The sequence below is a fragment of the Heterocephalus glaber genome, unplaced genomic scaffold, assembly GCF_053883595.1.
Source record: "Heterocephalus glaber isolate CG9 unplaced genomic scaffold, H.glaber_assembly_v1.0 deba00001461, whole genome shotgun sequence".
In the NCBI taxonomy this organism is placed as follows: Eukaryota; Metazoa; Chordata; class Mammalia; order Rodentia; family Bathyergidae; genus Heterocephalus; species Heterocephalus glaber.
In genome coordinates this window covers 35,012,402-35,036,606 of record NW_028258308.1, presented here as the reverse complement: position 1 = coordinate 35,036,606, position 24,205 = coordinate 35,012,402, and the positions used below count along the sequence as shown (strand labels likewise).

The following is a 24,205-nucleotide window of genomic DNA, read 5'->3' as shown; positions in this document are numbered from 1 at the left end:
AGTAGGGATGGTGACCCAAAAGCCCTTTCCTGTGGGCTGGGCGCAGCCAGAGGGATGGTGGCCGGGAAACCCCTTCCTCTGGACCAGGAGCAGTGGGATGGTGGCTCAGAAGCCCCTCCCTCTGGGCCGGGAGCGGTGGGAGGGATGGTTGCCCGGAAGCCCCTTCCTCTGGGCCAGGAGCAGCGGGACGACAGCTCAGAAGCCCCTACCTCTGGGCCGGGAACAGTGGGACTCAGTACCTTGGTGTGGTGGTCTGGTGTCCTCTGTGCCTTTATAATGTGGAATCAGGTGGCTGCCTGTCTACAGTGGGGTGATTCGATGTCTTCCGCGTGACTCAGGACCTCGGTAGGGCGTGCACAGACCTGCCTGTCTGCAGCGGGCTGATTCAGCATGTTCCGTGGCACTGGGGACCTCGGTAGGATGTGGGCAGACCTGCCTGTCTGCAGTGGGGTGATTCGGCATCTTCCGCGTCGTATATTTTATTATTATTTGTGGATCATATGCTGCAGTTTTTTGTGTCAGTAAAATTTGTGAGACACCCACATATACACAAACACACTCATTTTCTCTCCTGGAGTTAAACATTTATTAAAGTGCTATTGCCCAGACTCTAATCCTTATCAAGGAATTTTAAGTGCATCATTTTATAGGGCTGCTTTCATCATCAGTAGGTGCACTTCAAATGAAGTTATAAGTGTGGAAAAGTTTCTTGACAAATTTTCTCAACACCTCCTTAGAATAAATTTAAAATGTAATCCATTAATTGACCAGCAGGTGTCACTGTAGTCTAGGGTCACAGTCCCAAGAGCTCCCCACCAATACATCCCTAAGGAGAACGTCGGAGTTGAATTGCTTCCAATTCGGTTACGCACTGAACGTCTAGAGTCTCTTTATGGAAAGAATGTCACACCCAGATTCTCTGAAAACAGGCAGCAAAGAGAGGAATAATCTACTGGTTGCCTTTGCTTTGTGCTGTTAACTCTACCATCATGTTCAGAAAGTCAAATATCTCCTATTTAGCTTTAGAACTGTACATGCCCTTATTATTGAAAGTGTGCTCCAGGTGCCTGCATTATAGGCATTACTTGGAACCATGTGAAAAACACAGAATCTCAGGCCCTGCCCCAGATCTGTATGCTAAGAATCTGCATCTTTATAAGGTCACCAGGAAATCCTTGTGCACATTTGGGTGTGAAAGTTGTAGTATCAATGACCCATGTGTCAGTAGTTACTGAGCAGCTAAGCATAAGGTAAAAAGTAACTTTCAGTCTCTTGGGTCGAGAGATTGAATTTAGTGAGAAAGGGAGGGACACCTCCCAAGGAGATGTCTGATGCCAGCATTTCTTGGTTCATGTTGAGAAGCCTCTCATTCTCTGTTTCCTCCCCTCTCCTCCTTCCCTCACTCCTTCCCTCCCTCTTTCTCCTTTGCTTCCTCTCCTTTTTTCCTTTTGGAGAGAAGAACCTCTTTAGATCTTTTCTCACACAACCTGGTCCTAGCTGGTTTCTTCACTGTTACCTCTTGTAACTTCCCTGCCACACTCTGTGGATGAAACGCAGAGTGTTACTTGCCAACATGACCTTAAACAACTCCCATCTGTGTCTATCACTCCACTACTTAAAGTGACTTCCTCTTGCTCTTAGGACATGGACCATATCTATGCCATGATTTACACGCTACTCAGATCCAGTCTATCTTGCTTTCTAGTCTCCTTTCTCAATACCTCTCTCCTTCTTATGCTCAGTGCTTAGCTACACAATTTCTCTTCTATTTACTCCCCAATACTGGGAATTGAAGCCAGGGCCTTCACACTGAGCTGCATCCCTTGTCCTCTATATTCTGAGATAAGGTCTTACTAAGTATTGAATTTGTCTAGAACTTGTGATTATCCTGCCTCAGCCCTCCAAGGTACTGATATTACAAGCATGCACCACAGTACCTGGCTTTCACTTTCTCTTTTTCTTCTTTTTCTATTCTGTTTCTTTCTCCTTCTTCCATTGACAGACTGACACTTTCTAAAAAAACCTGGGAAGTCTAATCTAAACCTACTGGACACATTCATGTCCTTCATTATATGGCCCTCTGTTCCTTGTATTTTTATTTCATAATGTTGACCATGTCAATAATTACACTTTTTAAATATCACTTTTTCCTGGCAGACTGTTTTTTTTTGTTTTTGTATTAAATTCTTTTATTGGTACATTGTAGGTATACAACACAATTACATTTCTCATTGGGAATTGTACCTTTATATAATGCATCTTGGTTCTTACTTTTTCCCCATTCCTAGCCCTCCCTTAACGCCCTCCACCCTTCCCTATTTACAAAGACTTTATTTCCATTTTTTTTCCATTTCTCATCATTTTTTCCTTTCCTTTCTTTCTTTTCCCCTGCCCCTCCCACTACCCCTACCCTTTGGACCTTTTCTTCCTCTTTTGCATTATCAATTATTCATTCTAATCATTGGTACATTTTAGGTATACAATATAAAGACATTCATCATTGGAAATTTGCACCTTTACATAGTCTCTCTTGGTTCTTATTTTTCAACCTTGCCCAGCCCTCCCTTCAACCCCTCCAGTCCTCCCTATTTACAAAGATTTTGTTCCTATTTTTCTGTTTTCTCATATTAATCCCATTCCCTTCTATCCTTTCCCCTAGCCCTCCCACTTCCTTCCCCTTTGCCCCTTTTCTTCCTATTTCACATGACCTATTATACATTTAGTCCTTATTTACACTTTCAGTTTCTCACACCAGAGAAACTATTCTGTATTTACATATGTGTGTCCTATTTATTTCACTTAAGAGTATTGCCTCAATGTGCATCCACTTAGCTATAAATGTCTCTAATTTCTCATTTTTGATGGCTGAGTAGTACTCCATTTTATTAAAAAACCACATTTTCTGATCCAGTCTCCAGTTGATGGGCATTTGGGCTGTTTCCAAGTTTTAGCTATTACAAACTGTGCTGCTATGAACATGGGTGCACATATATCACTGTGGTATGATTCTTTTAATTCTTTTGGGAAGATCTCCATCAGTGGAATGGTGGGGTCAAATGGGACTTCCAGTCCTAGTTCTTTGAGGTATCTCCATACTGATTTCCACAGTGCTTGCACCAGTCTACACTCCCACCAGCAGTGGAGCAGGGTTCCTCTTTCCCCAAAGCCCTGCCAGCATTTGTTATTGGTTGATTTCATGATAGCAGCCATTCTTTCTGGAGTGAAGTGGAATCTCAGCTTTGTTTTCATTTGCATCTCTCGAATGGCCAGTGATGTTGAACATTTTTTCATGTATTTATTTGTTATTTCTACTTCTTTGTCTGAGAAATGTCTGTTCATTTCAGATGCCCATTTTTGGATTGGGTCTTTAAATTTGGGAGGTCTGATCTTTTTAAGTTCTTTATAGATTTGAGATAGTAGACCTTTGTCTGAGGAAGAGCAGGTGAAGATTTTTTCCCACATTGTGGGTTGTCTCTTCACACTGCTGGTGGTTTCTCTTGCTGTGCAGAAGCCTTTTAATAAGAAGAGAACCCATTTGTTGATTGTTTGTGCTAGTTTACGGGCAACTGAGGTTTTGTTCATAAAATCTTTTCCTACACCAATGTCTTCAAGGGTTCTACCTAAACTCTGTTCCAACTGGTTCAGAGTTTCTATTTTAATATTTAGATCTTTAATCCATTTTGATTTTAGTTTAATGCATGGTGAGAGATATAGGTCTAGTTTTAATCTTTGGCAAGTTGAAGCCCAATTTTTCTAGCACCATTTATTAAAGAGGCTATCTTTCCTCCAGTGAGGGTGTTTGGCTCCTTTGTCGAAGATGAGATGGCTGAGTGTGTCTGGCATTGTTTCTGCATCTTCTAGTCTGTTCCACTGGTCCTCAAGTCTGTTTCTTTGCCAGTACCATGCTGTTTTTATCACAGTAGCTTTGTAGTATAGTTGCAGGTTGGGGATTGTGATACCCCCTGCCATGTCTCTGTTACCTAGAATTTTTTTTGCTATTCTGGGTCTCTTCTTGCTCCAAATGAATTTTTGGATTGTTTTCTCGAGGTCTATGAAGTATGGTGCTGAGATCTCAATTGGAATTGCATTAAATCTATATAGCAGTTTTGGAAGTATGGCCATTTTCACTATATTAATCCTTCCTACCCAGGAGCAGGGGATGTCTGTCCATTTTCTGATATCATCTTCCATCTCTCTTTTCAGAGTGCCATAGTTTTCAGAGAAGAGGTCTTTGATTTCTTTCATTAGGATGATTCCTAGGTATTTCAGTTTTTTGGATGCTATTGTGAAAGGAATTATTTGCCCTATTTCTCTCTCAGTGAGCCTGTCATTTGTGTAGAGGAAAGCTATTGATTTTTGTGTGTTGACCTTATAACCAGCTACTTGACTGAATTTGGTTATTAAGTCTAGAAGACTTTTGGTGGAGTTCTTGGGGTCTTCTATATAGAGTATCATGTCATCTGCAAATAATGACAACTTGACTTCTTCATTTCCTATCTTTATTCCTTTTATTTCTTTCTCTTGTCTAATTGCCGTGGCTAATGTTTCCAGAACTATATTGAACAAGAGTGGTGATAGTGGACATCCTTGTCTTGTTCCTGATTTTAGTGTGAAGGATTTCAGTTTTTTACCATTTAGTATGATATTGGCTGTTGGTTTTTCATAGATGGCTTCAATCAGTTTGAGGTAGAGACCATCTATTCCAGTTTTTTGTAGGGTTTTTATCATAAATGCATGTTGGATTTTGTCAAATGCTTTTTCTGCATCTATGGAGATAATCATATGGTTTTTGTCCTTGGCTCTATTGATATAGTGTATTCCAGTGATTGATTTTCGTATACTGAACCACCCCTGCATCCCTGGGATGAATCCCACTTGATCAGGGTGTATGATCTTCTTGATGATCTTCTGCATTCTGTTTGCCAGTATCTTATTGAGGATTTTTGCATCTATGTTCATTAGTGAGATTGGCCTATAGTTCTCCTTTTTGGGTGGGTCTTTCTCTGTTTTGGGGATCAAGGTGATGCTGGCTTCCAGGAATGAATTTGGGAGTATTGCTTCCCTTTCAATTTCATTGAGGAGTTTAAACAGTAGTGGCAGCAGTTCCTCTCTAAATGTCTTGTAGAATTCAGCAGTGAAGCCATCAAGGCCCGGGCTTTTCTTAGTTGATAAGTTTTTAATTACATTTTCAATTTCATTGGTTGATATTGGGTTGTTCAGAATTTTTAGGTCTTCTTCGTTCAACTTTGGAAATTCATATGTATCTAGGAATCTGTCCATTTCTTCTGTGTTGTCCATCTCATTGGTGTATAGGTTCTGGAAGTAGGTATTGATGATCCCGTGGATTTCTGCTGGGTCTGTTGTCATTTCACCCTTTCCATTCCTAATTGCATGGATTTGGGCCTTTTCTTTCCTTTTTCTGACAAGGTTGACTAAAGGTTTGTCAATTTTGTTGATTCTTTCGAAGAACCAACTCTTGGCTTCATTGATTTTTTTGTATCATTCTCTTAGTCTCCATTGCATTGATTTCTCCTCTGATCTTTATAATTTCCTCCCTTGTATGAGCTCTGGGGTTGTCCTGCTCTTCTTTTTCTAGAAGCTTGAGGTTCAGCATCAGGTTGTTTAATTGGGCTCGTTCTGTTTTCCTAATATGCGTATTCACTGCTATGAATTTCCCTCATAAGACTGCTTTCATTGTGTCCCATAGATTCCGATATGTTGTATTGTCATTGTCATTTAATTGAAGGAACTGTCTGATTTCTTCTTTCATTTCCTCTGTGACCCATTGGTTATTCAGAAGTGTGTTGTTCAATTTCCACGTGTGTATGAAATTTTTTGAGTTTCTTTTGCTATGGATCTCCAATTTCATCACACTATGGTCTGATCATGTACAGGGGATAACTTCAATTCCTTTGCACTTACTTAAACATGTTCTCTGTGTGAGTATGTGGTCTATTTTGGAGAATGACCTATGTGCAGCTGAGAAGAATGTGTATTGTGATTTTGTGGGATGGAAGACTCTGTAAACATCTGTTAAGTTCATTTGTTCAAGAGTTCGATTGAGTTCTAGTATTTCATTACTTATTTTTAGTCTAGTTGATCCATCTATTTGTGACAGTGGGGTGTTGAGGTCCCCTACTACAATTGTATTCGTGCATATATGACTTTTCATGTCCATTAGTATTTGTTTTATATAGCTGGGTGCACTAGTGTTTGGTGCATAGATATTTATGATTGTCATCTCTTCCTCTTGGATTGTTCCCTTTACAAGGATGTAGTGTCCTTCTTTGTCTCTCTTAATCAGTGTTGGTTTGAAATCGACTTGATCTGCCAGGAGGATAGCTACTCCTGCTTTTTTTTGGGTTCCTGTCACATGGAGTATTGTTTTCCACCCTTTAACTTTCAGTCTATGTGTTTCCTTTTGAATTAAGTGTGTTTCTTGTATGCAGCATATTGTTGGATTTTGCTTCTTGACCCATTCTGCCAGTCTATTTCTTTTGATTGGTGAATTGAGATCATTAACCTTGATGGTTATAACTGAAACATATTGACTTGTCATTGCCATGACTTTTTCTTTTTGTTGGGTTCTCCCCCTTTACATTTAATTTCTTGTGGTGCCATATGGGTTCATTCTGCTTTGCTTCCTGGGGTTGTGATCCTCAATGTCTGTTCCCAGGCTATTGTGAAAAATTCTTTGGAGTGCTGGTTTGGTATTCATGAAGTTCCTAAGGTGCTCTTTGTCATGAAAGTATCTTATTTCTCCATCAATTTTGAAAGATAGTTTTGCAGGGTACATCAATCTGGGTTGGCGGTTGTTTTCTTTTAGAGCTTGGAATATGTCACTCCAAGCTCTTCTTGCCTTGATGGTTTGTGTTGAGAAGTCTGCTGTGATTCTGATGGGCTTTCCTTTGTATGTGATTTGTTTCTTTTCTCTGACTGCTTGGAGAACTTTGTTCTTCTGTTGTGTTCCTGGAATCTTAACAATTATATGCCTATGTGTAGATTTTTTTTGATCAAGGGTATTTGGAGTCCTATATGCTTCACTTATCTGTATGTCAAGCTCTTTTCCCCTGCTTGGGAAGTTTTCTGCCATTATTTTTGTGAAGAGATTTTTTTATGTCATCTCCACTCTCTCCTGTTTCTTCATTGAGCCCAATCAGTCTTATGTTATTCTTTTTTGTATCATCTAGCATCTGCTGGATTGATTTCTCATGTTCCCTTATAATTTGGAAGCAATTTTTCTTTTCCTGGTCCCTAATTGCAATCTTATCTTCTAAAATCTGAAATTCTGTCCTCACACTGGCTCATTCTGCTGTGTAGACTTTCAATGGAGTTTTTCATGTCCTGGAAATCTATTTGCATCTGTTTTATGGATTCCATTTGTTTCTTATGTTGGGATTCCATCATGTTCCTCAGCTCCTCTCTAGATTTATTAATCATGTCTTGCACTAAGGGCACAATTTCTCCTGTTATCTGAGAAATTATTTCTGATTTCGTTTTTTCCAGATCCCCTTTTGTTGCCAGTTCAGTGGGTCCAGGTGGTTGAGTATCAGAGTGTTCCATCTCATTTCCCTTTTGGGTTGCTGTAGGTGATCTGGAAGTCTGGTTTTGAGAGTTATTTACGTGTTTTTTTTCATTTCGACTGGGGCGGGGGTCTGTTAGCGCCTGCAGGGATTACCTCCTCTGAGCTGGGTGAGGTGGGTCAGAGGCCGGGAGCAGCAGTAGGGATGGTGACCCAAAAGCCCTTTCCTGTGGGCTGGGCGCAGCCAGAGGGATGGTGGCCCGGAAGCCCCTTCCTCTGGGCCAGGAGCAGTGGGACAGAAGGTGGCCCAAAAGCCCTTTCCTCTGGTCTGGGAGCAGCGGGAGGGATGGTGACAGGGAAGCCCCTTCTTCTGGACCAGGAGCAGTGGGACAATGGCTCAGAAGCCCCTACCTCTGGGCCGGGAACAGTGAGACTCAGTACCTCGGTCTGGTGTTCTGGTGTCCTCTGCATCTTTGTAGTGTGGAATCAGGTGACTGGCTGCCTGTCTGTAGCAGGTTGATTTGGTGTCTTCTGGGGGACTCAGGACCTCGGTAGGGTGTGGGCAGACCTGCCTGTCTGCAGCGGGCTGATTAGGCATGTGTTCCGCGTGACTCTGCAGACTGTTTCTTTAAAAAGGAAGGGATTGTGTTTGTCATGTTCACCTGAAGATTCTACCACAGCCTTCAATTCCCTACGTGGTCCAGCACTCCCTCTCCCACTGGCCCTGAGTTGTTTTCATTTTCTCTTTCCACTCCTGTTTGGGTCTTCTCTCTGCCCCTGATCTTCCTCCTGTATCTCAAACACTGCATGAACCTCCTGCATGGGTCTTGCCTGCTCCTCCTGCCTGGGTCCCTGGCTCACTTTCTGTATGCTTCTGGCTGACCCCTGGTCATGCACCTAGAGGCAGACCTCTGTGAAGGGTGGTGATTGCCTTGGTTGAGTCTGGTGCTGCAGCTGGCCTTCAGTGCAGGATTTTGCTGTTCACTTAAATAGAAAATAGCTCATCTCTCTCATGGACCCTTTGTAAAGATGTGACTCTGCCAAAAATTCTCCCGATTGACAGGTTGCTGAGGTTGGCGTCTTCACAAGCTGACATCAGAAAGTGAAGCAGAAAAGGTGTGTGCCTGAGGATGGAATGTGGAAGCGGCATCTCCTAACTCTGGGAAAGGAAGAGCTGGAAAATGAAGGGTGGGGGGAGTGAATGGCAGTGAAAATATTTGTGATTTTTAGCCTATCAGTCTGAGAAATGGTTAAGGCCCTTTTCTTCCCCATTGCTCATGAGTTTAAAAAACAATATTAATGATGTAGGGCACACACTAAGATGAGAGCAAACAATTCAAGTTGTACTTTTTCTTAACATGAAAAAAATTGTTTAGATAATAAATGTGCGCCTCCTCCATTGCTTCATTTAGCTCACTGCTTAGACACCACCCATTCTGTGCACCATCTTACGGGGACCACATTCTTACTTTTCTTAAGTCAACTACAATACTTGTATATACCAGACCTTTATCCCTTGATAAATTTATCCATTAAAGCTCACAAGGTAAGCTGTCTGCTTGAAATAATCATAATATAGTCAGAGACTACCACAGGGACAAAGAACAAACAAACTCCTGGGCTCTTAACCTGTTACTCATTAAAAAGCAGCATTTGTGTTTTCTTCTCATATAGTCAGGGACTTAGAAATAGTTTTTGCTAAAAACCACAACTCTTTTCTTGGCCTTACAAGTGCCCAATAGGTGACTAAAAATAGAACAAATCTTTAACTCCATTTTGTAGAACTCTGGGTCAACTCCTTCTCTGCTTCGCCTATAGACATGGTAGTCATTTAGGGACTCCCTGTTTATAAGCTGGCAAAACAAGGTTTATTAGCCCCCAGTACAACTGAAGCAGAAGTTTTTAAGGAAAGGAGAGAGACAGGTAACAAAAGTAACATTAACTACTATTATACTTACACTCCAGTCACCATGACAAGTACATCACAGTAACACAGGGATGTTGAGTAATTGGTGCCATACCACACAGCTTATTTGTTGGAGAGCCAGAATTTGACTCTTAGAATTTGAATTTCATTGAAATTTAAGAACTCAAAAGACAGATGCATAAAACATTTTTCTAGTTAACGTGCACATGAACTTTCCCTACTGGCTTGTGATTTCTTCTTTTTTTAAAATTCCTTAGGTTTATTCGTACATTTTAGGTATACAATACAATGACATTCATCACTAGGATCTTGTACCTTTACATGATATACCTGGTTCTTATTTTTTCCCCTATTTCCCTGCCCTCCCTTCAACTCCTCCACTCTTCCCTATTTACAAAGATGTTTCCATGTTTTCCTTTTCTCATATTTTTCCTTTCCCCTCCCCCCTTCCCCTTCCCCTTTCCACCTTTTCTTCCAATTTCACATTATCTATTATATGTGGGATAGAAATCTTTCATTGTTTCATCTATTCAATGTTGTCACCTCCATATCTGAATAGTGTTTAGAATGAAGGAAACATTTAAGAAATTCTAGTTTTTTTCCATTCTCCTCCTGACTGCTTAGAGTATGGTCCTCCTCCATGTAGCACTGTAACAACAGAATATTGTCATCTCTTCCTTTTAGTATTGTTTGTGGCTGAGGTGAATTGGAAGCAAAAAAGATTATCATTCTTTTATTCCTCCCTATGTTACGTATTTGCTGAAGTAAATCTTTGAGTGGAAAACAACTAAAGTGATCTTTGAAGATGAAAGACCCATTTATAAGAAAACTGAAGCCCTAGTGTTGTATTGATAGAATCCCAGAAACATACTACATCTTGCAAGAACACCTCATTATAAGTACTGATAATTCTTTGGTGCCCACATTTACTTAAGAGTGGAATGGAAATAAGGGTAGCTGCCTCTTTTCCCATGGCATTGCTCATAGCAACGGGGACTCCAAGTCACATCATATAATGAATGGGAAAATCAACCTAATTTTCCCTTTGCAATATTGAGTAATTGTGTTGCAGAAATAATGGTTACAGGAACAGTATTATAATAAGAATAAAAAGTAGTATTAAGGAAAAAGAAATTCCTACCTTTCCAGCTCCTACATAAAGATAGGCCTTGTGAGAATGAGATTTTGTTTCAGGAAATTATGCTGTTGCTTTACTTTCTCAAAGTTGTGCATGAAAATAATTTACTTTTAGACTCTCTAAATGTCCTAGAATATTTCAATATTTTCCCACAGAAAAGTATGATTGATCAGTAGCCATATGACTTTCCCATCTTTTCCATTCTGAAACATTGTTTATTTCTAAAAATTTTTCATGTGGCTTCTTGAGATGGAAAAATAAGGTACTTGGTGTAGAAATTTGACATGTAGTACAGTTGCTGTGTGCAGTTCCTAGTTATTAGATACAGTTTCATGGTCTTTGGAAAAGTGTATTTTAATATTGTGTCCAATAGATTCACTAGGCATTACATAAATAAGTTAAATGTCAAACTAAATTAGGCAATATGTGAATGAATGAATTTTGAAATATAAATAAACAAATCTATAGCTGTCTTATTTACTTTCTCATTGCTGGGGAAAAAATACCTGACACCTAGAGCTTAAAGGAGGAGAGGTTGATTTTGGCTCATGTTTTCAGTCCATGGTTGGCTGCAAGGCACAAATGGCATGGTAGAAGGCCCTGGGTGAAAGAGCGCTGCTTAGGTCATGGTGACCAGGAAGTAGAGAGAAAAAAGAGGAAGGTAGTGAGAGATATACCTTTCCCTGGTCACATCAGTGTTAGCCTCTTTCAATCAGGCCCTACCTCTTAACAACACATTCAGCTACTGAACTCATTAGTGGATGAATCCATTAACGAGTATGGCACCCTTCAAAATCCAGTCACCTTCTACACCCCCCGCCTGTGAGTACATGAGGCTTTGTGGGGGGCATTCTTGATACAAACCATAGCATTCCACCACTGCCACCTGAAAGACTCATATCATCTCTTTATGCAAAGTACATTGAGTTCATATCTAAGAATTGCTAAGGTCCCAACAGTTTTAATGTTGCTGAAAAGTCCAAGTCCAAAGTATCTTCTGAGACTCAAGGTAAACTCTTAGCTAAACCACTCTAAAAACCAAACAGAAAATTAAATAGTACTGAAACACAATGGCACAGGGTAAACAGTCCCATTCCGAAAGGGAAGAATAAGAGGGTAGAAAAAAATTAGGCCAAAACAGAATGAAAGCTAGCAGGGCAAACATTAAATCCTGTGGTTCCATGTCCAGTACTCAGGGCAAGTTGTGGCAAGTTGCTAACTCCAAATGGCTTGGCAGCCCTACCCCTATAGCATTGCCATTTGCCCTCATGGCCTCATGCAGGGTAGCTTCATTCACTGGCTGCAGCACTCCTCACCACATACTTCATGTTCCTGGCTTTTCCAACTTTCTGGAGCTTCCATTGCACTTTTGGCTTCATTCTCAAAACTTGCTCTGCTTTCTTAGGGGCACACTGCCTAGCCTCCCAGACTTTCTTCTGAAATCTGGATGGAAGTCTCCCTGACCTCATAATTCTTGCATTCTGCATGCCAATAAAACCAGCACTCATGGATGATGTCAAGGTCTGCCAACAGGTTAAGCAATAGCCTGGCCCTTTTGGATTATTGCTGCAGAGGCCTCTGAGTGTCTGGATGGCTGAGCACCATGAATCAAATCTGAAGGAACTAATTCCCTAGGCAGCCCTTCTCAACTCTTCTACTGTCCTAATGTTAAGTACTTGCCTTCTTGTTAATGGTAATTTTTTCTTTTTTTTAAAGCAACCTCATGCTTCAAAGAAACAACTTTTCAGGTGCTCCCTTTTTGGCAAAATTGAAAACTTTTTAGATAGGCTTTCTGCTCTTGATTTTCAAGATCTGGCTAAAAACTGCCTATAGTATTCTTACCACAGCCAGAATACTGGGCTGTCTTGAAATTTCCTCTACAAGATTAATTGATCCAAAGTCTCATGATATGGCAAAGTTTCAGGACATGGGCAAAATATAGACAAATTTTCTGCCAAAGTGTAACTCACATTGCCTCTAGCCCAACTGCCAATGAAGTTCTTATTCACAACTGGAACCTCCTGGGCCTGGTCTTTACTGTGGGCATTTCTTTCAGCATTCTATCCTCTAAGCTCTAATCAGAATATTCCATCAGGCTTGACTTATAGCATTCTAGAGTTTCTCTAGCTAACATCTTTATTTATTTTTTTGCATAAATTCTTTTATTGGTACATTTTAGGTATACAACATGTTTATATTTATCATGGGGTGCTTGTACCTGTACATGATGTATCTTGGTTCTTAATTTTTCCCCATAACCTGTGTGCCCTTCCCCCCCTCCACCCTTCCCTATTTACATAGACTTTGTTTCCATTTTTTCCTTTTCTCATAATTTTTCTTTTCCCTTCTTACCTTTCCCCTTCCCTTCCCTCTTCACCTACCCTTTGGAACTTTTCTTCCTATTTCAAATTATCAATTATTTGTTGTAATCCTTTTAACTATATTTACACTTTCAGTTTCTCACACTGGAGAAACTATTCAGTATTTACACATGTGTGTCCTATTTATTTCACTTAAGAGTATGGCCTCAATATGGATCCATTTAGCTATAAATGTCTCTAGTGTCTCGTTCTTTATGGCTGAGTAGTACTCCATTTTATTAAAAAAAAACCCATCTTCTTTATCCAGTTTCCAGTTGATGGGCACTTGGGCTGTTTCCAAGCTTTAGCTATTACAAACTGTGCCACTATAAACATGGATGCACATATATCGCTGTGGTATGATCTTTTTAATTCTTTTGGGAAGATACCCAGCAGGGGAATAGCTGGGTAAAATGAGACCTCTAGTACTAGTTCTTTGAGGTATCTCCATACTGATTTCCACAGTGGTTGCACCAGTCTGCACTCCCACCAGCAATGGAGAAGTATTCCTTTCTTCCCACACCCCCGCCAGCATTTGTTACTGGTTGATTTATTGATAGTAGCCATTCTTTCTGGGGTGAGGTGGAATCTCAGTGTTGTTTTCATCTGCATCTCTAGAATGACCAGAGATGTTGAACATTTTTACATATGTTTATCTGCTATTTGTATTTCTTTGAGAAATGTCTGTTCATTTCAGATGCCCATTTTTAAATTGGGTCTTTGAATTTGAGTGAGGTCTGATTTTTTTTTCAGTTCTTTATATATTCTAGATAGTAGTCCTTTGTCTGAGGTACAGCTGCTAAAAATTTTTTTTCCCACATTGTATGTTGTCTCTTAGCTCTGTTGGTGGTTTCTCTTTCAGCGTATAAGCTTTTTAATAAGATGAGATCCCAATTGTTGATTCTCTGTGCTAGTTCCCATGCTACTGGGGTTTTGTTCATAAAGTCTTTTCCTATGCCAATGTCTTCAAGAGTTCTACCTAACTTATCTTCCAGCAAGTTTAGTGTTTCTGTCTTAATATTTAGATCTTTAATCCACTTCGATCTTAGTTTAGTGCATGGTGATAGGTATGGGTCTAGTTTTAATCTTTGGCAGGTTGAAATCCAGGTTTTCCAACACCATTTATTAAATAGGCTATCGTTCCTCCAATGAGGGTGGTTGACTTTTTTGTCAAAAATGAGGTGGCTGAGTATGTCTAGAGTTGTTTCTGCATCTTCTAATCTATTCCACTGATCCTTGGGTCTGTTTCTTTGCCAGTACCATGCTGTTTTTATCACAGTAGCTTTGTAGTACAGTTTCAAGTTGGGGATTGTGATACCCCCAGCCATGTCTCTGTTGCCTAGAATTGCTTTAGCTATTCTAGGTCTCTTCTGGTTCCAAATGAATTTTTGGATTGTTTTCTCTAGTTCTGTGAAATATATTGTTTGAATTTCAATTGGCATTGCATTAAATCTATATAGCAGTTTTGGAAGTATGGCCATTTTCACTATATTGGTTCTTCCTACCTAGTAACAAGGGATGTCTTTCCATTTTCTTATATCCTCTTCCATCTCTTTTTTCAGAGTGCTATAATTTTCTTTATAGAGGTCTTTTGCTTCCTTTGTTAGATTGATTCCTAGATATTTTATTTTTTTGGATGCTATTGTAAAAGGAATTATTTCTCTAATTTCTCTCTCAGTGAGTCTGTTATTTGTGTATAAGAAGGCTATTGTTTTCTGAGTGTTGACCTTGTATCCAGCTACTGTACTGAATCTGTCAATTAAGTCTAGAAGTCTCTTGGCAGAGTTTTTTGGGTCTTCTATGTAAAGTATCATATTGTCAGCAAATAATGACAGTTTAACTTTTTCCTTTCCTATCTTTATTCCTTTTATTTCTTTCTCTTGTCCAATTGCTGTGCTATTGCTTCCAAAACTATATTGAACAGGAGTGGTGATAGTGGGCATCCTTGTCATGTTCCTGATTTTAGTGTGAAAGTTTCCAGTTTTTCATCATTTAGTATGATGTTGGCTGTTGGTTTTTCATAGATAGCCTTAATGAGGTTGAGATAAGGATCTTCTATTCCTAATTTCTGTAGGGTTTTTATCATGAATGGGTGTTGGATTTTGTTGAATGCTTTTTCTGCATCTATTGAGATGATCATATGTTTTTTGTCCTTGGCTCTGTTAATATAGTGTATTACATTTATTGATTTACTTATGTTGAACCATCCCTGCATCCCTGGGATAGATCCAACTTGGTCAGGGTGTATGATCTTCTTGATGATCTTCTCCATTCTGTTTGCCATTATCTTATTAAGGATTTATGCATCTATGTTCATTAGTGAGATTGGCCTATAGTTCTCTTTTTCAGTTGGGTCTTTCTCTGCTTTGGGGATCAAGGTGATGCTTGCTTCCAGGAATGAATTTGGGAGTATTGCTTCCTGTTCAATTTCCTTGATGAGTTTAAAGAGTAATGGTGATAGTTCTTCTTTAAATATCTTGTAGAATTCAGCAGTGAAGCCATCAGGACCTGGGATTTTCTTTCTTGGTAAATTTTTTATTATGTTTTCAATTTCATTTATTGTAATTGGGGTGTTCAGAATTTCTATTTCATCTTCATTTAACTTTGTCAATTCGTATGTGTCTTGGAACCTGTGTGTTTCTTTTGTATTTTCCATTTTATTAGAGTACAGGTCTTCGAAGTAGGTGTTGATGATCCTCTGAATTTCTGTTGGATCTGTTGTGTCTTCACCTTTTTCATTCTTAATTGGATGGATTTGAGATTTTTCTTTCCTCTTTTTGATAAGGTTTAGCCAACATCTTTAAACCTTTCCAACCTTCTCCTGCATACAAGTTCCAAGGCCTTTTAAACCACATGGTGAAGTACAGTTAGAGCAACAACTCCACTTAGTCTGTCTTAGTTACTTTCTTATCTCTGGGACAAACTACTCAACACCCACAACTTAAAGGAGCAGAGGTTTATCTTGGCTCACATATTTTAGTCCACAGTATGCTGGCTCCAAAGCATAAACAACATGGTAGAAGGGCCTGGGCAGAGGAAAGCTGCTCACATCACAGTTGTCAGGAAGCAGAAAGAGAGAATGGAGGAGCCAGGGAGGGATGTATACCCTTCTAGGTCACACTTCTTAGTGAACCCTATCTCCTGACAAGGCCTAACCTCCTAATAGCATATTAAGCTATTGAATTCATTAATGGATAAATCCACTGGTGAGTATGGAACTCCTATGATTGAATTACCTTTCAAAAGTGCTGCCTATGAGGGTTTGAAGTGCACAGAGAGGGCACTTCTCAATTCAAACCATAATGTTAGGGTCTTTATTGATGGATAGATGTCTTATACCTTCCTTTCCTCATGGAGTACACCCTCCCTGCTCTCCATGTCTCTGCCATTCATGGTACTGCATATTCCTTTCTCCTTCACAAGAATGAATGTGGGCACACAGTACAGACTTTCCTGTCAGTATTCTAAGTTTCCATGGCCATGACAATTGGTTTGTGGTTGGGCACAAGACTCATGAAGGAATAAAGGGTTGTGGCTTCTATTTCTGTACCAAAGGCAGTTTTTAAGTGGAGGTAGATTTTTAGATGGGGTCTTACACAACAGATAAATGTGAATAATACAGAGAGGTATCCATGACAAGAGTCTTTTGACTCATGAAACGTTCCTTCTGAAAGATCTATTTCAGAAAACCATTCTCTATTTAGTGTTATCCAGAGTGCCCCTATGGAACCAGTCACATGTGGCAGATTCTGAGTGTCCGAAAGACTTCAACTTTCTATTTCTCTTATTTTTCATCCTCATTTTGGGAGTTCTGAATAAATGAGCTGCAGATAAAACAGAAGAAAGAAAAATCTTCCAAGATAATATCTCAGTTACAATGCTGTCTGCTCTAAATAGGTGGAGTTAAATGTGGGCATGACTGTGGCCCAGAGTAAATATTTTATTAAGCCCGAGTCATCGGAGTTCATCAGATGGCACAATAGGAATCACCCCTCCTTGGCCTATCTGCCTTGGAAGCTCTGCTTCAAGAAACATGAAAGCTGTGTGGGATGAGTTTATCAGTCTTGGATCCACTCAAGAGATAAGAGAACAAAAATGCTATTTTTCTCGGAAAAGAATAAAAGACTGAATGAGAGGAGTTGTTTATACTTCTGGCTGTTACCCTCAGCAGGCAGTTAAGATTGTTCTATTGAGTAGGCTCTGCTTATTAATAGAAGGAATGAAGGCAGAAAAATGAAATTAATGTTGCAATGAGACATGACAGAGCCTCTGGTTTCCAGGATTGGCCTGAAATGAATTAAAGCCAAATTATACCAACAAATCTGTCATGCTGCCCTGAAAACAAGAAGTCTAGCCTGGGCCAACATTAGTCACGGCACACACTGGCAAACCCTACCAGGTTGGGAATGAAAAATGTGCTTCAACTGCAAAAATTAACTTTTGGAATTTGTACAGTGTTTTCCATTACCCACTTTCTTCTCTCCAAAGGCCAGTCATCAAATATGCTTGGCTCACGTCTGTTCCTGCTGCACCATTAAGTGTATGAATTTGTATGAGAAATGGAATCCCAACTAGCTGTGTGCCCTTGGATAAATGACCTCACCTTCCTGGACCTGAGTTTCTTCTTCTGAAAAATGAGGAGCTTGGCATCTCATGATCCTGGGACTTTTAGCTTTGTTGGGGATTTGGAAATCATGTATCAGACATTGATTGCCTGCACACAAAATGCTCAGCACTGTGTTAAGAAATGGAGATAGAAAATGAAGAAGATATATTCCTTTAAAGAGTTTCCGGTGTCTGTAGAGAGACACAGACTTAGAAAAACATTATGAAAACAGTGATGAGGCCAAGAGAAGTCTGCATGCCTACAATATAAGGCATTTAACTGAGTGTGAAAGAGGGTTTTTCCTTGCCTCAGGGTTGAAGGCAGAGCCCAAAGCTGAACTAAAATTCTCTACTTCTCAATTTTCTAAAGCAGCTCTTTAGCAAATACACCCAGCACTCCTTCCCTGTGGTCAATCGGGGGAGCCAGGGCAATTCTGGCCCTATTTCCAGTGCCACCCACCTTTCAGGAGAGGAGGACAGAAAGGTCAGGGAGTCTTGGCTAAGTGAGTACTGCTGGGTTCCGGGGGAGGAGCTATTGCTTCCCATTCCTCAAGCCAAGTGAAAGGGCTTCTAAGAGAAGTCCTTATGGAGGTTACAGACTGGAGGTTACTTCAGGATTTGGAGGTCAGTATCATACCCTTGACTGAGTGTGCTAAGCTGTCAGCCTCCCAGAACCAGAAAGATACTCCTGAGTAATGAAGATTGAAGGATATTGATGAGAACACTGGAATTCTAAGGCGGTGTTTACATTTATCCTTTTCAGTCTTATACTCTCACATGTTCTCTGAGGCTTGAAGACATATTCCCAAAGAATTCAGATCTAGAGATTTATGTGGATAAGAGACCCACTGGCATAGGCCACACCAGCAGGCTTTAAATAGATTATGGTTGTATTAGTTACTTTCCTATTTCTGGGTCAAAATATCCAACACCTACATCTTAAAGGAAGAGACATTTATTTGGATTCATAATTTTAGTGAGTTCAGTCTATGGTTAGCCAGCTCCAAGGGAGAAATGGCATGGTGGAGAAAAACTGCTCAACTAATGGCAATCAGAGAGCAGAGGGAAAGGGAGAAATGGGGACAAGAATATATCTTTGCAGGCCATGCCCTGAGTGACCCATGTCTTTCAGGCAGGAACCACCTCATAGTACATCAACTATGCAATCATCAGTGGATTATTTCACTGATGAGTATAGCTCCTCCATGATCCAATTACCTTTCAGACACCTTACCTATGAACATTTGAGACTTTTTGGGTATTTTATATCTATTCCATAACAGTAGTATAACATGTTTTGGGGGGAAGATGGACACCTTGTATTTCATTGCAGTTCTTCAGACACTGCACTCAAAAAGTAAAAAGAGGACTTCATCAGTCCTAGTGGCTCCACATGAAGAGGACCAGGTTTGCCTGAGAAACAGTAGCTCTGTTTCTGGCTAGTGAGCTACTGCAGCAAACAAAACACCGCTTGACCTGGAGATACAGTTGTGGTGTGTACAGATGGTGGAACCCTTCAGGGAGAGGTCTTCAGTTATAGGTGGTTTTGGGTTAAAGCCAACTGTGTTTCCCTCAAATACCATTCACATTATTTACTGGCAGCCACCAGAATTTGATGAAACTAGGTCGAACCAGAGTAAGTCCAGGGAAGTCTGTTATGCTTTGGATGTAGTGTGTCCACCAAAGGTTTATATCCTGGACACTTGGTCCTCAGTGGTGGTACTGAACCTTGGTCCTTTAAGAGATGGAGCCTAGGGAGAGGTAATTAGGTCATTGGAGGTTCTGCCTTCATAATGCGTTAATGTAGCTCTTTTGAGACACTGGTTTGTGCCTTTGAAAGGAAGTTATTCATATAAAGAGCAAGACAGTTTCTCCCTGCTCCCTAGCTTTTTATATCAGCATGTGATCTTTTTCTCACACATGCTTCTGTCATGATGCCATTACCTATTGCACTATGCACCCAGAGGGCCATCACCAGAGGCCCCATTGATGAGGCTATCTGATCTTTCACTTTCATCCTCCAAACCTGTGAGCTAAATAAACCTTTTTCCTTGATAGAGTACTCAGCTTCTTGTATTTTGTTTTAGTAATAGAAATCCATGTGAAGAGATTTTGCCTCTATTATCCATTTTCTTCCCCCATCATTGAGAAATATAATATTACAAGACAAAGAAATAAGTCATGAGACTTTCTGGTATCTAACAGGTATTACAAATTGATTAACTCTGCTGTGATGTTATTAATGGAGCTACTGCTCAGGGGAAAAGAAGGAACCCACACAGCCCAGTTGAAAGTAGTTACTGGGATAAAAATAAAAGAATTCCATATTCATGACTTAATGAGGTGAGAAATTTAAAAGAACTACCCAAATATTATATTGGTGATAACTATCTTGGTCACTTTTGTCATTACAGGAATAAAATGCCTGACACCCTCAATATAAGGGAGGAGAGGTTTATTTTTGCTCACAGTTTCAGAAGCTTGGTCCTTCAGCCCACGGTTAGCAGGCTTAAACACAGAAATGGAAGGGTGGAGGGGCCTGGTGGAGGAAAACTGCTTGCTATGACTTTTCAGGTCACATTCCCACTGATTCACCTACTCCAACCAGACCTCAGCTCTACAGCAAGTCAGCTGTATTATCTCCATGATTCAGTTGCCTTCCAAAAGCCCCACCTATGAGTGCATGGGTACCTTGGAGGACATTCTTCGTATAAACAATAACAATAACTAACTTTGAAAGCACTGAAGTACTCATAATAAGATGGAGAAGACAGGCTCTTCATGGTAAATGATCATAGGACAAATAATAATTGGTAAGTGACAGAGGTTTGAATAGAATGCTAGAGCAAAGATGGAGGCAGAACAGAAGAATTCTGTCTGGGAATAGATTGCTACTCTGATGGGGTGATTCTTGATCTTGGATGAAAAATTTAGGAGGAAAAAAAAGGATGAGATTTTTAGATACAAGACCCTGAGTCAAGAGGACCAAGAGAGTGAAAAGTATGGGTAGTTGGTCATAGTTCAGAGTTAAAAAAGGAGCTGGGCCTTCTGGTGTGGTACAGTCTAACTTTTCACCTTGAAAGAGAGTAGACTTTGTACGTGCAGGTAGCAAAAAAGCCACTGAAGTGTTTGAAAGCATATTTTAGAATATTTTGAAGATATTCACTCTGGAAATCTTGTTGAGGGAGAGTCAGAAGAAAAACAGTAGAGGAAGTGTGTCCATTTAACTGGCTTTTTGCAGTTTAGAAGCAATGAATGTCTGAGACAGAGCATAACTCTGGGTATGAAGATGAGGCAGTGGCTCTTTGAGTTATTTGAAAGTGGGTGAGGGTAAGAGTTGAGTAAGGAGGAATGGTTAGATTTGTGGAATAAGTCAATAAAATGACAACTTATTACAAGATTTTTCACAAAGTAGGTTAAATTTTCAGGTGATAAGAAAAATATTTCCCCACATCTCTCTCCGAAATTCTGATTTGGTCTGAAGTAATATCTTCTTGAGTTCAGAATAAGTCTACAGTGGAACTTCCCATGACATGCAGAAGGGACAAGCTCATTGCTTCTTCCTCTAAGGATCTGACTCACATATGCTTGTGCTGTACCATATATCAGGTTCCCCTTTCTGCAGGTGCAGCATAAAGTGAAAGTCAGTTAGCACATAATTGTAAGAACACTGATAAGTGGAAAGAAGACTTCATTACCCTTTGCAAGTGCTACCTGATATTGACTGAGGCATCATAAGAATAAGAAGGCTTAATGTACCCTGTATGTTTGCAATACAATGTGCTGTCATTACTGTTGAGGATGTATGAGACCTCAGGTTGAAAATGAAGCACCTCCCCAATGGCATTGTGCCCAGGACTATTGTAATGTGATCTTCAGACAGTGCAGTGTTCAAATCATCACCACACATTTCAGCCATTTTCTAGGCTAGCTGCTTAGTCACAATTCACACACACCCTGCTGCAAATTATAGTGCAAGCCACCTGCAACTTCTGCAAACAGGAGAGCCACAGAGATTGGGCAGGGAAATGAAATATCTCAAAGGTCCAGTAAGTGCTGTCACCCACTTAGAAAACTGGCATCCTCAGCAAAAAGTTTAGGTGGCAAACAATTGTCATTTCAAAAAGTCCCGCATATTAAGAAAACCCACCTTGGAAACAAGACCTAATTCACAGATCTCTCCAAAGGCAAAAAAAGAAGGAACTGAACACATTCCACCTCACCAAGCATAAAGGAGAGACAGCCAGGCACGTAAATTTCACATCAACTTAGTTTAGCCTCCAAACCAAATCTACCTTAATGCTATTTGTAGATATAGATTGCTGTCTTTTTCATTACCATTATCAAATGATGCATTTGTGGTTCAGCACTGAGCTCCTTGACCCATTAAGTGGATTACACTGCCTGTTGCCTTTGTTCTACTGGCTTTTGCTTTATCCTAAATGTACTCTTTTATACTATGTGGACAATCCATATGCATTATTATGTGTGGCATGCACATACACATGCGTGCAATGCCAATTAGCCCGACAGCGCTAGCTCTTCTGTTTTATAAGAAGATGGTGTTCAGATCTCTTATCAGAGCCATCAATCCTCCTTTTTAGCAGTAGCAGCAGCTGAAATCCTCTGAGAAATGGCATGTCACAAGCCCCACTCTGGCTCCTTGTAGAGCTACACTCAGCAAATTGAAGATCATGCTCCCTATTAAGCTTCTGGCTGGTGCATCATGGCAGATTCATTTTCAAGAGCAACTTGGGTCCCCTCTCCTTGTCTATCCTGTGCATGATAATCACTCCTCCAGCCTACAGGAGCTAAACCAGAAATAAGTCAGTTGAGGACAAGTCCTGACAATGTTATTAATATAAAATAGTTGCTCTTCTATTTTTGGGAAAAACTTAAAGGGGAGTGGAATAAAAGAGGGCTACAAAGATCAAGGATTCAGCCCTGACTTTGAAACCAAAGCCCAGCTCCAGCAAGGTTGGCTGTAGACACAAGCAGCTTCCATTTATACGCCATTAAATATTTATTGAGGTACACTGTGTGCAGTGTACCACGATGGGTATCAGGGATGCAGCTGTGAGTAAAATAAATGCTGGCAGCAGCAATGAATAAAAAAGACATGCAGTTAAGTAATCTTTGTAAAGGGAGTAGCAGTTGCTATGATATGTGTGCTTATTACATGAACACTCATGGCACCTAAGCATTCTAGGGGAGTCAACAAAAGCTGCCTTGAGGGAAGTGACCTTTAGACTAGAGTTGGAAGACAAGAAATGTTTTCTTAGGAGAATTCCACATTTTTGGTAGGCAATAAGGAATTCTTAGTAGCTCATCTCCAGGATGGCCAACATCAGTCCCTTTCCTCATGCATCCTTTTCCCTATGAAATGAATCTGTCCCTTCCTCTTGTCTCTGGGCTAATCTTTCAATAACATAATATGGAAGAAGTGATGATCTAGGACTTCTAGAAACACCTTTGGGGAAAGCTAGTGACCAAGCAAGAAGTCTGGCTATAATGAAATAACTTTACTCTGTGTGTGTGTGTGTGTTTGTGTGTGTGTGTGTGTGTGTGTGTGTGTGAGAGAGAGAGAGAGAGAGAGAGAGAGAGAGGGAGAGGGAGAGAGAGAGAGAATCACACATCAGCTGTGTAAGTAGAGAAGACACCTTGGAAGTGATCCACGAGCCACTGCGTCTCTAGCTGATGCTGTACAACAAGCCACCCAATTATGTCTTTTCTGAATTCTTCACAACCTTAAATGGTTGATAGAAGCCACTAAACACTGAGTGACTTGTTATGCAGTAATAGTTAACTACAAGAGATTGATGCTAATTGAAAAAGTGCACCTGAGGAATTTCACCTGTTTTTCCTCAGTACCTTTACCTAGTTTAGGTGATAAGATCCAGGACTTTAAATCCCAACCTGACGCCACAGCAGGATGAGACTTGGAGGTCTTTGAAGGGGTGAGTATATTGTACATGTAGATGGCTTATCAATCAGTAGTGGCTAGAAGATAGATTGTGGTAGCAAGTTTTCAAAGATGGCTTTTCAGTGAACCCAGCCTCCCAGTAGTCATGACCTTATGTGTATGTCTGCCCCTTGAATCTGGATGCTCCTGTGACTCGCTATTGGTCAACAAGTTATATCAGAAATGATCACTTCTGAGGCTAGAAACTGCTGTGTGGCTTTTGCCTGAAACTCTGGAAATGTTTGCTTTTCTTACTCTACCTCTTGAAACACAGCTGCCACGAAGTCCAGCTAGAGGAATCCCAAGTATGGTTTAAATCCTCCACTTGATTCCCAGCATCAACCCTCAGCCATGGAGGAGCTACCATTGCCAACCTTGACTAAGTCCAGTCAAGTTTTGGATAGCCATGGTACCATCTGACATAGGAGACATCAAATGAGGACCATCTATCTGTTGCCAACTACCCAAGGACCATGAAAGGTAATAATGTTGACTTAAAGTAAGTAGGAGAGAAAACATTACAACTAGCATTTAATTTGGAAGCTGTAGTTAGAAAGTAATGTGGGGAAAAGACACAGCTCTTAGCAGGAGGAGGTAGTATGGCCTGTTACAGTGACTGGCACACAGTAGATCTGCAGTCACTCTATATTGAATAAATCATGTGGCAACTTAGGGCTAAGTGATCACTAAC

The 24,205-nt window shown here is 40.3% G+C and overlaps 1 protein-coding gene across 23 annotated transcripts in view; it reads left to right on the top strand.

The window, feature by feature from the left end:
* Positions 1 to 24,205, top strand: part of Pofut3 (protein O-fucosyltransferase 3) — a 431,777-nt gene that overhangs the window by 196,973 nt on the left and 210,599 nt on the right. For 5 of the 23 annotated variants that reach the window (XM_087217276.1, XM_087217273.1, XM_087217272.1 and 2 more), the window contains one exon: positions 23,789 to 23,994. The exons of the other annotated variants lie outside the window; for them this stretch is intronic. The gene's annotated coding sequence lies outside the window, so the exon portion shown is untranslated. The remainder of the gene's footprint in view (positions 1 to 23,788; positions 23,995 to 24,205) is intronic. 23 annotated transcript variants of the gene reach the window in all.